The following is a 13,376-nucleotide window of genomic DNA, read 5'->3' as shown; positions in this document are numbered from 1 at the left end:
AGTGTGGTCTTCACTGCAATTGTGAAGGTAAGAAGATAGTACATATGTGTGTTAATGTTGTAGTAATTTCACCTGAAGAATAGATTAGTTACATTTGAAAAAGGAATTCTTTCTAAGAAGAGGTACTGTATGTGTTGAGTTGCATTGCTTTGTATATGAATGGGGATTTTGGAGCATCAGCTTCATTGCTAAGGTGGTTGGTTAAGTATTTATAGGTGTGTCCTATGAGGTGCGCCTTTGAAAGTATGTGTCGCTGTTGCACTGTTTAGTGTGGTAACAGATTAGTGGAAGTTGTAGTAGGGTGAGAAAAAAAGCTTGCAAAAATATACAGATTGAAAGGGAGAATGTTTTTGTGTGTGTAATTCCATTAATTCTTTTTCTGCATAGATGTTTCCTACATAAGTGTTGAACACATTTACTTCTTTGACTTTGTTATCCACATTCCTATTAGCACTGGTCTGAATGTACACTTGTATTTGTTTGCTTTTGCAAGTATGGCAAGTGTCAGGCATTCTATTTAAATAAATGCATTTTATGTACTTGCAATGCTTTTGTAAGAAAAAAGGTGGTCTTCTGTTTTGATTGCATTCTAGGAATTTATAATAGTGTGTCAAGGGGTAAGTGTTTGTGAAAATGATAGAAGAAAATAAGAAAATTATAGGTTGGACATTGCAATGAGTAATATGGGTAAATTAAAATTTTGGAAAGTAACCAGATGTGTAAGTGAACTTGATTATGGGAGATGGGAGAAATTAGAGTATGATTTTTTTGCAGATTATGCAGGGTGAATGGCAGGTACCTTTTTCATATGCATTTATAAAAGAGTTGCAAGTTTACTGTGAACAAAAACTTCATACATGTAGATTGTATTGATGAATCTAGATGTAGTTGAATCTGGAAGGAGAAATCTTGAAGAGTTTTTTAGTAGTTTTAGCTGAAGGTGCTTTGCAATCAGAGGGCACTTATAGTCAGAGTGATGAACAGTTCATCTAAAGTGCTGAATTGTGATGACAGAGTTAGATGTAGAGTTCTTGGATGTGATTGGTGGATGTGTGTGTGACTCCTTATGTATATCCAATGAGAGAGTGGTGCAGACAATGATGTAGAAAGGGAAAAAAGGGCTGCTCTTGTGTTTTGGGGTCCACCTACAGTGCACCTGTTCGTGGACAGGGGGTGCCATATCTGGGGTTTCTCAGCAAATCCAGCATGGAAAGGGTACTGTGGGGATTAGCCAATCAGGTGTTGAAGTTGTTCTTTGCAGGAAGAGAGGTTGTGTGTGTATTGAAGATGACAGAGGTGAAGAAAGTGTGGGTATTGCTTGTTAGAGATCTATTTGTAAATGGTTTGGAGAGTTATGCTATGCATAAACATAAGGCTGCCAGTTTTGGTTTTGAAGGAGTGTAGATTTTCTGTTAATCTGTGCCTGGTTCCAATATGTAGGCAGTGGTTGGAGCTTGTAAGAGTTTCTATATGTGGAACAGACCAGATGTAGTGGTACTGCATTGGGGTGCTCTCCATTTGGGATACATCAGTGCTCCTAGTTTGTTGAGTGCTCTTGAAAACTTGGTTCAGGCAGTGATGGTGGTTGTTCTAAATGCCAAGGTGATTTTTTCTGAAATGTTGCCTAGGGTAGAATGGGAAAATTGTAATGTTTTCTGTCCCCAGCAAAATGGTGCAAGGTGTTTGGTGAACAGAGGGATGTCTGCTTTCTTGTTTAGAAGGTGGGATGTTGTCTTGTAACAATGACAATATTGATTTTGTTAATGGTGACTATTTCAAAGCAGATGGCATTTCTTTATCCATATTGGAAAATGCTATGTTATTTCAAAATATAAGGAATGCTTTACAGAGGATAATGTGAAGACATCAGGAAGAAATAAAATAAAAAATAAATAAATATCAAAATGAAAGGTGTCTTTTTATAAGCACTTTAAAAAAAACAAGAAAGGCTCTTTTCAGAGCCACCATCAAAAGGGGAAGTGGGGTACACTATTTAAATAAATTGTCATTCCCCACTCTCAGAGTTTACAATCTGTCCGCGGACACCGCGGCTGTCCGCGGATAGCGTGTATTACATACAGGGATATTGAGGCTGAGAGGCATGCAAATGAGACTGTGCAGCCCAAGGGATTGGTCAATAAGGTTTACTGGGTGTGATGTGTAAGGAGAGACTTTGGCAGAAAGTCTGTTTCCTGAGAAGAGAGCAGATAGCTATGGCTGTGTCTTTCAGAAGGCAGATTGTCTGGATTTTGGGTGACTCGTGGATACATTGGTTGGAGGTGCATGCAGATCGCTGTGGAGTGGCTGCAGATCTTGGATTCCCTCAAATGATTGTGCACTGGTATGGAGTGTGCAGAATGAAGTGGTTAGATTTGGTTCCTCTTTGTGCCACTTTGCTGACACACTGCCATCCAGACATTATTATTATTCATTGTGGAGGGAACAGTTTTGGACATGTCTCTGGAATCTCCTTGCAATCTGCAATGAAAGAAGGACTTGGGAAAGTCATGGATATGTTTCCAAACTCCCGAGTAATTTTTTCTCGTATTGCGCAGAGACAAATGTGGCTGCGTTCTTCTTTATTTGGTCCACACATGGAGAAAGCAAGGCGCAATGTCAACAAGGCTGTTTGTGCTTTTTTGAGAGAAGTTGGTATGTCCTCTTTTCACAATGAAAATATTATTTTTCGTAGCACACACATTTTTCACAGGGAGTACATCTTACTCATGCTGGGAATCAGATTTTTCTGTGAAATATACAAAATGCATTGTCACCCTGTTTGGAAATATAGCAATCCTTTTTCCAGTAGGTGTGGACCCCTTGAAGTTTTTGAAACACAAACAAACACCATAAAAAGGCTCTTTTCAGAGCCACCACTTCCTCCCGGAGAAGAGCGCAATAGTTTTGATCGCACAGCACCCCAAAAATATACATGTCCGCGGAATGTCCACTGACTTTTAAAAATACACAGGGCCCTGCAGCATTTCATTGGCACAAGACACACAAGGAAAGGAAGGGAAGGGAGGGTAAGGAAGGGGCACCAACCACAGGGATAAGAAAGGGCAGGTGGAGAGAGAAAGATGTTGGGTGAGCCACACTTGGGTAGGGAGTACTTTTCCTCCAGACCGAAGCCTCGAAAGCACTCCGAAATTGTTCCAAGCTGCAGAGTACCGCGTCGCAGTAAATACACAATACAGTGACCCTCGAAAGGTAAGGGTCTTCTGCAGCGCATTTGACCTACGAGGCTGTTTCAGGGATGTGCTGCCCCACAGGAGTGTTTCTTGTGGTGCCAGGAGCAGAAACCGAGCTTGCTGTAGAAGAACTCAGCCTACTACTTTTATCGTATGGGACGACCCTCCGAATTGACCCCATGTGGAATGATGTTAGGTGTTGCTGCATGGAGGTAGTCCCATAACTGTACAAACCTGGTTTGCCACGACTGAGCTCCATCTGGCCCTCATTGCAGCGCACCTTGTGTGCACAAGCTTTGGGTACCCCTCCAACGGTGGTAAACAGCCTCCACACCCAAGATCCACGGGGCTGCAAGTAGTAGGGACTTCCACTTCTTCAACCTCGTCATCCTCTTCATCACTCTCTGCATCTTCACGCCTGTTGCCCTCTCCAGGCTCTTGGGAAGGTGGTTGTGGTGGAGGGGGTGGGTTTGCGCTAAAGCTGAGGCAGTAGCAGCAGGAGCAGTCTGAGATGCCATCAGGAAGGTTATCAAAAACCAGGAACAGCAGGAACACAACAGCAACCTGCACCGATTGTCCTGTTGAGCTATTAGGAATAGCTGTGAAGACAGGAATGACAGTCAAAGCCAGTGAATGCAAAAGAGAAGCAGTGCACTGTCTTGGAAATCCAAAAGCAGAATGAAAAGCAGCTCTGGGGTGTGGCCCTTTATAGGGGTGCTGGGGACCACTCTGCGGACAGCCACACCGTCCGTGGACAATTCAAACATGAAAACAAAAGGGCCCAAAAAGTATCTTGATCGGTAGGGGCATAGTCTAGGTCATACAAGGGTGAAGTTTAATTGAAAAACATCTTGGACTGCTCCAAAAAGTTTTTTTTTTTAGTGTCCGGGGGTTTAGACTGTGTCCATGAACAAGGACCCATGCTTAGCATGAGTGCAGTCACATGATGATGTCGCAGACATGTTCACGAAATTGGATGGCTGTCCGTAGGACACCGAATGCATGGGGTCGGTTGTACGCATGCACACGTTTGTTCTATGGACAGTGTTTGGGTCCCCGAACAAATTCAAATTGCGACACATATGCGGCAGAAAATTAAGGACAGGCGCGATGTTCGTACGATCCGAGGGTGGGATGTGCATTTGCACAAGTGTCCGCCGGACAGGGTTTGGGTCCCTGAACCAATTAAAGGTGCGCCACAACTTTGCGGACATGCAGACGGATTATGTGTTCTACAGACAACTCCACTTTCATTGCGGACAATGCGAAAAGGGGGGGTGTTCTTAGGACACCCCATTTTGATTAATTACAGACAGGCGGATAGATTGTGTGTCCTACGGACTCCTCCATTTTGATTGCGGACAGTGCGAACAGACATAGGGCCTCATCACAAGTTTGGCAGTAACACTTAAACCCGGCGGTCACGCTATTACCGCCGGATTTAAGGGTCCGCCAAATCAGGGCCTTAGCGGATTTCTCCCCAGCTCTGAGTTGGGGGGAACTCTGCCGAAAATTCACGCTATTACCACCGGCGGGAAATCCGCTGGCGGTAAGAGTGCGGAAATTCCCGACTGCGCCCAATGGGGAATGGGGCATTCCCAAATGGGCTCAGTGGAGAATGGGGAATTCCATTACCTCCAAACCTGTGATCCGGTGCTAATGGCGCTGGGGGGTTTGGCGGTAGGACTAATACCGCCAACTCGTGATGAGGCCCATAGTGTCCTTAGGACACCCCCATTTTGGTTAATTGCGGACATCCCGGACAGCTGTGCTGTATGAAGACACCCTAACAGCCTTTAAAAAAAACACAGAGAAATAAAGGAACAGTGTACATAATATTTTATTATTGTACAAAAATATAGAAATTATGAAAGAGAGGGGTATGCAGAAATTGAGACATATACAGCGGAATTAGGGTTTTCTACTTGTTGGATTGTAGGGGAGGAAGGGATTAAGGTCTCATCATAATGTTTTTGGTGATGGGGATTTTTTGTGGATGGTTGACTGGGACATGGAGAAGGGTTAGAGGTGCACGTTGGACAGTGATATTTAAAAGTTCTTCAAAATAATGAAATTGATAATTGATCCATTTTTTGTTCTAAACGCTGTAGATGATTTTCCACAGTGTCTCTTTGTTGTTCCATTAGCACATCATGTACTGTTTCAGTATTATTTTTATTTTCTGTATGTTCTGTTAAAGAAAAAAAAATGTTTTAGGTACATATAAAAGAATGTGTATTAATTGGCTTACTTTGAAATGTGCAGTGTTTACCATTAGTATGACTGTTTTCACTAATTTCATCGTGGGGAAAATTTTCTTCAAGCCACTCGAGAGTGCTAACCATTTCTGTGTAAAAAAAAAAGATACATTATTTTTTAGGGTATTCTACTAAAGGAAGTTTATAACTATAGGAATTAATGTAGTGTACTTACCAGTTTGTTTTTCAGTTTTCCTCTTACTGCTTTGTAGGTGTGCTGTTGATATTTGCTGTGCAGTTTCTGTGAGGTAATTCTGCTGGAGGCATGTTATTTGCTTTTGAATGTACCATTATGTTTCATATGCTTTGTAACTGGACTGTTGGTGTCTTACATATACAGTTTGTACTTCTTACTTATTTTTAATGTAATGTATATATATGCTGCTCTTTGAACATGTTCAGTGTGTTTGTTGTATGATACAAGAATATAAGATACCCCTGAGCTTTTGGACAGTGTTGATGTTGACCGAGTCGGTCCTTGGACAATCGCATGGTTCGCGGACATTCCAGCCACTAGCATGGGACAGTTGGTTCAGTATGCTGTATGGTATATCTATATAAACTAAGTATTCAAATTTATGATATTTATATCTATATTCAGTGAAAAAAATGTGTTTAAGGGACATTATGGTTAAGTTGCGCTACTAAAAACCTATGAAATTCATTGAAAAAAATGTGTTAAATGGACGGTATGGTTATATGTAAAACTGAAAAACCCCAGAAATTTGCTAGTTATGGAAGCTAATCAACCATAACTTGCGCCACCACCATGCACTGCTAAGACTAACACCCAGGACATCAAAAATGGCATCACAAATGTCATTCATGACATTACTGATGACATCACATGTGAAATTCATTTTGATGAAAAGTCCCTACAAGGAGATGTGTTTATATTGTTGGTAACAAGATGTCAGGGGTGATCAGGAGACCTATCACAAACTACTTAATCTATTAAAGAATGTACTCAACTAATATCATTGTATTGGAGTGTTGTCATTAGTACAGAAACCTAATCATATATAAACATAGGCAATGACTGCAGCATGCAGCATAGAAGTACACTATTTATAATCTTGTAATTTTGTATAGTACAATAATGAATGCTACTGTATCAGCGTGTTGAGTAATGTTAAACATGTAATAACTAGCTAACAATTCAAGACTTACAGCGCTTGTGCTGGTACAAACAATACATATGAAGAACCACAATGCATACAAGTCAGAGGCACATACAGGGAAACTAAAGTAAAGAAGAAACAAACTGCATCATCAGAAAACGTTAATGACTTTTAAGTTTATCTTCATCTATACAAATGAATTGTGTGTTTGAGGCCTGCACATTTCCCCATGTATGTGCACCATGAGCTGAGACCAAACCCTAAGGATACTACTCAAAGAACATATGACAAAGTTAACGTCTATATATATATATATACCACCTTTTTCAATGTTATTATTGTGACTGCCAGTGAACAAAACCACCTGGCCTATATACGTCAATGAACAAAAACAAGTGGACCAGATATGTGATGTCATCAGTGATGTCATCAATGACATTTGTGATGTCATCTTTGATGTCCTGGGTGTTAGTCTTAGCATTGCACGGTAGTGGCGCAAGTTAAGGTTGTTTAGCTTACCATAACTGGCGAATTCCTGGGGTTTTTCGATTTTACTCAAAACCATAATGTCCCTTTAACAAAGTTTTTTTTTTAATTTCATAGGTTTTTATTAGTCCAACATAACCATAACGTCCCTTTAACAAAGTGTTTTCAGTGAATGTCAAAGGTTTTTATTAGTGCAACTTAACCATAACGCCCCTTTAACACAGTTTTTTCAGTGAATTTCATAGTTTTTTACCAGTTCATGCTATTTTCCTACAACTTACTAATATCATACATACCCAATATAGCAATGTTTGTGTCCAATTTAAAAAGTGTCACCTTAAAACTCTGCCATTTCCAACCTTCTGGAATCATTTTTAACACTTCCATACACTTTTTGAAACTATTTCAACTAGTTTTGCATCCGTAGACGTCTACGAACATCTGACTTCATAGCGGACCTTCCGGACAGTGCCACATGATCATACGCTGGCGCGCGGCATGATGACATGTCCAAGAACCCGTCCGCACTTCACGATAAGATCTCTTCTTCGCGGACTGTTCAGAACTTCATTTTCTACTGATCTAGGAACTTTCAACTTAATAATTTTCCTTGCACAGCTCCAACACCTATTCCTACTCATTATCTATTACACAGTACATAATTTTAGAAAAACTGCTATTTATCTTAACATGGCATCAGCTAATGCCATCCCTCCTTCCCAAGAGCCACCACCACTGCTGTAATCAAGGAGCATGAGGAACACTGCCCCTACCTTAGAAAAAACACACGCACAACATTTTCCCTTGTCCACCTACCCCTCCATATTAGTATTAGGTTCCTCTTCACTCATTTCCCTCCCCACCTTTCATTCTCAGCTCTCCTGCCAAAACAAATAAATTCAAAAACAACAAAAGACATATTCCTTTAGGAACCACCTTTCACAGTTAAAAAATATAACAACAACAAAAAACATGAATAACTCCATCTACTTTATATTTCTCAGTAAAGTACAGAGACTCAATAAGATTTTCCAACATTTCCATTTGCATTTTGTGTTATGCTAATGGGAATATTGTGGCGTTCATCCTCCATTCCAGGGACTGGAACGGTGGATACTGGCCCAGCAGCCCAAGTTATCAGCTTGAGCGAAGCAAGGGTGGATAACGAGGTCTCTGGACCATTATCTCCCCATTCCAGCCCCTGAAATGGGGGATCAAGGCCATTAGCACCTTAGGTTCCCAAAGCAGGAACCCAGGGTGCTAAAAAATAGGATTTTTCTTCCTACACCGGGACGCATATGGCCACCATGGAAAGGGAAGGCTAGGGTTCCATACAGGGCCCCTCTTTGCTTTCCATGGCAGCCTGCAGAAGGCAAAAAGAGAACCCTATGACCACATTACCACAAGCATATTTTTCTTCCCTTTCATATCTATCCTAATTTCGAATAACTTTACCACAAAGCCAGTCCCAGGTGGACATGACCACTTTAACCTTATGTTTTGTCCCTTGTGGTCATGGCCAGTAACCAGATTGTCCGGATCATGACCTTATTCCATGTCCCGGCCAATCTGGCCACTGCCCATGGCCACAGGCTACCCCTCAGTCACTAAAGGTATACCGCTATTTTTTATAGCTACACTATGACACTTGTCAAATAATAAAACACTGGCACATTTGCAAAACCATGCTTGTAGGCCCTTGCCAATGCTCCTTACGCAGGTTTGCTGGAAATCCAGCCATGTTTTATTTTTTCAAAAGTGTCAAATGTAATATAACCTAGCCCCCACTTGACAAAATCCGTTCAGACTTTACAAAAACATCCATATCTAGATCTATAATCTTTTTACAAACCTTTGTGTAGATTTCTCAAATGGCACCACATTTATAAGCCTTTACAATATCTTGGGACCCCCCCTCTATTTTTGCCCCCTCATGACAGAATCCCACCACCCTTTGCATACTCACTCAGAATCAGGTCAGAAATATACATGCAAAATGTCATGCAGTTCCATTAAGTGGTGCCAAAGTTATAAGACATCCAAGAACTGCATTTGAGGTGTCCGCAAACTTTTCAGGACAGTTCGCGAACATCTGAACTGGTCGCTTACTTTCACAGCAAAAAACACCTGTTTTTTTGCTTCTTGCAGCCATATCCCATCCCATCCTCATCACCCCTCACCTCCCCAGAGATTATTTGATAAGTTTGACAAGTGCAATGTTGTGTTTTTTAATATTTTTACCGCGATGTCCGCGGACACCGGCCGCTGTCTGCGAATCCAAGATGACGCACTTCACGCTCTTCACCATCCAATCAGCGGACACGTCGCATGTCCGTGGACATGACACAAGCTGATTAACCAATCGGTATCCTGTCCACGGTGCGAACAGGGAAGTGTGTCCGCAGAGCGGACACAGATATCACTAATTTTTTGTGACCTCATTTTTGTCATTTTTAAAAAAAAACTACTGGATGGATTTTCACCAAATTTACAAAAGCACGCTTTCAGGACCAAGCCGCTGCTCCTGCCGTAAATTTGGTGAAAGTCCGGTCCAGCGGTTTGGGCTGTAGGTGTGAGCAAAGTTTTTTCACCATTAAGTATATGGGAAAAAAATACATTTTGGGACCCCCCTATAACTTTGCCCCCCCCTAACCAAACCTCACCAAACTTTGCAAATAAATTCATAGTGGGCCATATACTTTTTTTTTTTGCAAAGTTTGGTGTGGATTCGTCCAGGGGGAGCGAAGTTATGAGCCGCCCAAAAAGTGTTCTTCCTATGGATTTAGCAACTTAACCATAATAATATATATACTTATGATTGATAAATGAACCAAAAGTAAATACCCTATATCAGTAGAAATGACCTTGTACTTGATGAAATTCATACACGTTGTCAGTCAAATATTCAAAAAATGGTCAGCAGACATATTTTCCCGGAACTATTCTCTAAAGAAAATCCAAAATAATTTGTGCATAAATGTAATGAAATATCAATATGCTGCAGCAATTTGTGTGCTCAATAAATGTGCTATATGATATTCTGAATCTTCTTCTCACTATGTATCCCAGGTGTTCTGTCTAAAAATAAATAATCATCCTTTAGTGCCCTATTCTTAATAAATTGCATGAATTAGGCTCATCCTGCACCTTCTATCATAGGGCTTTATTCACCCACTTCAATAAACAGTGTTTCACAAAATGCAGCGGTGTTCCGCGTGTAGGATCGCCACGCCATTTTGTGAATAATGTTTACAATGTCACGTTTTGACATTAAATGATGCAGTGATGTTATCCGTTTCATGATGTCATCACATAATTTGTTATTGCAGCCATTTTCGGCATTGCAGCTCGTACTTGGTAATGATAACAGCAAAACTTAATTGCAAAGTGAAGTATATATGTATGCACCACAAATTAAGAAAATAGAGTAATTCTCTCAAGGGTGCCAAAGCTGATTTCCTCAATTATTAATATATTATATCAAGTTATGATGACATAATTTCGTTTTTGGTTATTTATATATTTTACAGCCATTTACTGCAGAATTAGACAAACGTACGCAGGCCATAGCTAGTGGCGGGTTAGTGTTAAAAAATACCAATGTGTGTGGTTAAAAGCCACGGTGTCACTCTTTTAAAATATACAGTGGGCAACGTTGAAAGCTGTAGTCAGTGGCCATGGCTAAAGGCCATAGCTAGTGCCCATTAATATGTCAGAATATATATATAGTCGGCATATCGAAAGGCCGTGGCCACTGGCTAGTATTGTGTTGAAAATCATGGCTAGCAGCTGGTTAGTGTATGTAAGGCCAGAGCTAGTGGCTTGTTAGAGTTGTCTAATGCACAGTGGGCACGGCCAATGGCCATGGCCTATTGCATTTTATTATTTTAAAATGTACAATGCACATCGCCAAAAGATGTACAAACTGATTGAGGTCAAAGGGCATGGCTAGTGGCCCATTTATATGTTAGAATATATAGTGGACACAGTCAAAGATTATGCCCACTGGCCAGTATTGTGCTAAAGACCATGGCTACTACCTGCATCCACTGGTAAAGGCCACACTCTATTGTTTGTAGCTTGTTATTGCTTTAAAATATTCAGTGCATATGGGTGAAAGTTGTGACCACTATCCATATCTGAAGGCCATCACTAGTACCCATTCATGTGTTAACATATATTTGACCATGCATACTGACCATGGCTGAAGGCCATGCTTATTGCCAGTTACTGTTTTAATGTAATTAGTGATGTCATCAGTGCTGTGATCTGTGATGTCATCATTATGGTCATAGTCTGCGCAACAGGGGGCGCACAGTTAAAATGTCTTTAACTGAATTTCCAGGGTTATGTTGCATTAAGTTCTCACCTTAACATTCCTGCAACACAAATGTTTCTTTTAAACTTCAAAGTTTTTGTTACGAAGTATTGCTCACCTTAACATCCCTGCTACTTAAGTGTTTTCCTTGAATTTCAAGGGTTTTGTTATTCCATAGATTTTTAGAATGCTTCCAGACCACTAGCATGGTCTTCGGCCATGGTCAGGGGGCATGACCTTTGGCTGTGCCCACTGCCCATTTTAAAATGCCACCAGACCACTAACCATGGCCTTCAGACTGCAGACTTTGAGAACTCACAATATTTTTAGGCAATGTGCAGTGAGATAACATTATTTGCCATGGAGAACACACTTTGGTTAAGCAGTGTTCTCCAAGAGGTACACTTCTTTTCTCTGCCATCATTTTGGCGCTGGCTGATTCGGCACTCCCATTCCACTGCAGCATTCATTTTGGCATGTCCTTTTCAGTGTGAAAGTCATTCTGGTGCCGTTATGTTGGTGCAAGGGATGTTTGGACGTGGGTGAGATTGCAGCCAAGTCTAAATGTCCTCATGCTAAATAAGATCACAGGACTGCACTGCAACAAACCTCGCCACCGCCTACTCACGTTGCTTTTATTTATTTTTTAAACACTTTCTTTTAGCAAAAACAGGTAGACAGATTGGACACAGGCTTTTCTTTTAATTAAATTTCATTAGTTAAATAAAAATAAAACATGCAGATTCCGAGGCCCTCACAACATGTATATACCCAAAGGTATATACACTCTCTCATTGCATTCAATTGATTTTCTGCGTTAACAACAATCTCTTCTCATAGAAATCAAATTCAATTGATTGTCACAATTATTCTTTATTTTATTCTATAGAATTCATAAGAGTATATAAAGACAATATACACACAATCATATGTCATTTAAAAATACACAGCCAAATCTGTAGTTTAACAATTTAATCATGCCAGCATACAACATACTGTGATCTCCCATTCTGACTCATCCACATCAACCTCATTCATTCACCTTCAAATCCTACCGTATTTGTGCAAAAAACACAATAAGAACAATTCATCAAATAGAAACGTCATACAATTTGGCCTGAAGTGCAAAATACTATTTGTTATCCATAAATGCACCAATGATTTACAATCATGGCATGTATCATTTCATAATTTTGATACAGTATATTTCCACAAACGTTATACAACTGTCCAAATTGAGATCCTCATGGAACTTGAGCTAATACAATGTCAACTCGAGTTTCGGCTGGGTATTCGATGTAGTTTTTATACCGCATTTATGATCACATTTCTGTGTGCTTGACAGTTTGGCCGTAGCCTGTCTGTCTTGTCTCTGTTTTATAATTCTTGAATTTTCAGCTAGCACTTGGCGAAATCCCATCTGTTCCAATAGGCTGCTGTCTTTAGCCCCAAAGTGGATCTGGTGTTTTGATATGGCAGTCTCTCCATTTGGCGAGTCTATCTTTCTTGGCCACGTCTCTGTCTGCTAGATGTCGACTTCAATCCCATCTCCTTCCTCAAAGTTCAGTCAGGTCCTCATTGGGTCGGGTCAGTGGCAGCCCTCCACGCAAAGCAACCCGCTGCAGTGGGCACAGCCTGGAGAACTGCCGCAGCAGCTACTGCTCCCTTCCCAGCATGCACTGCTCCTGGAGCACTGCAAGTTAGAGTTCGAGACCCGACATTTTACAACTAGGCCACAATGACTTTTTGCTGCATGCAGCATACATTTCATGCTTAGGCTATAATTTAATATGTTCAATGATAAAAAAAAAGTCTAGGTATGAATCCAAACAATAACATATTTTTTGCATAATAGTTAAGTGCTGCGCCTTGAACTCCTTAAGTCCACGGTTCTCTGATAGCAGCGTTCAGCATAAATGTGATTTTTTAAATTGAATTTGTTCTGTTTTATAACAATGCGGATGCTGTGTGTTATGAGATATTTAAAACAAAGAAAACACAC

Source organism: Ambystoma mexicanum, chromosome 4q (assembly GCF_040938575.1).
Source record: "Ambystoma mexicanum isolate Mex_15411 chromosome 4q, UKY_AmexF1_1, whole genome shotgun sequence".
Classification (NCBI taxonomy): domain Eukaryota; kingdom Metazoa; phylum Chordata; class Amphibia; order Caudata; family Ambystomatidae; genus Ambystoma; species Ambystoma mexicanum.
This window is presented reverse-complemented; position numbering follows the sequence as displayed.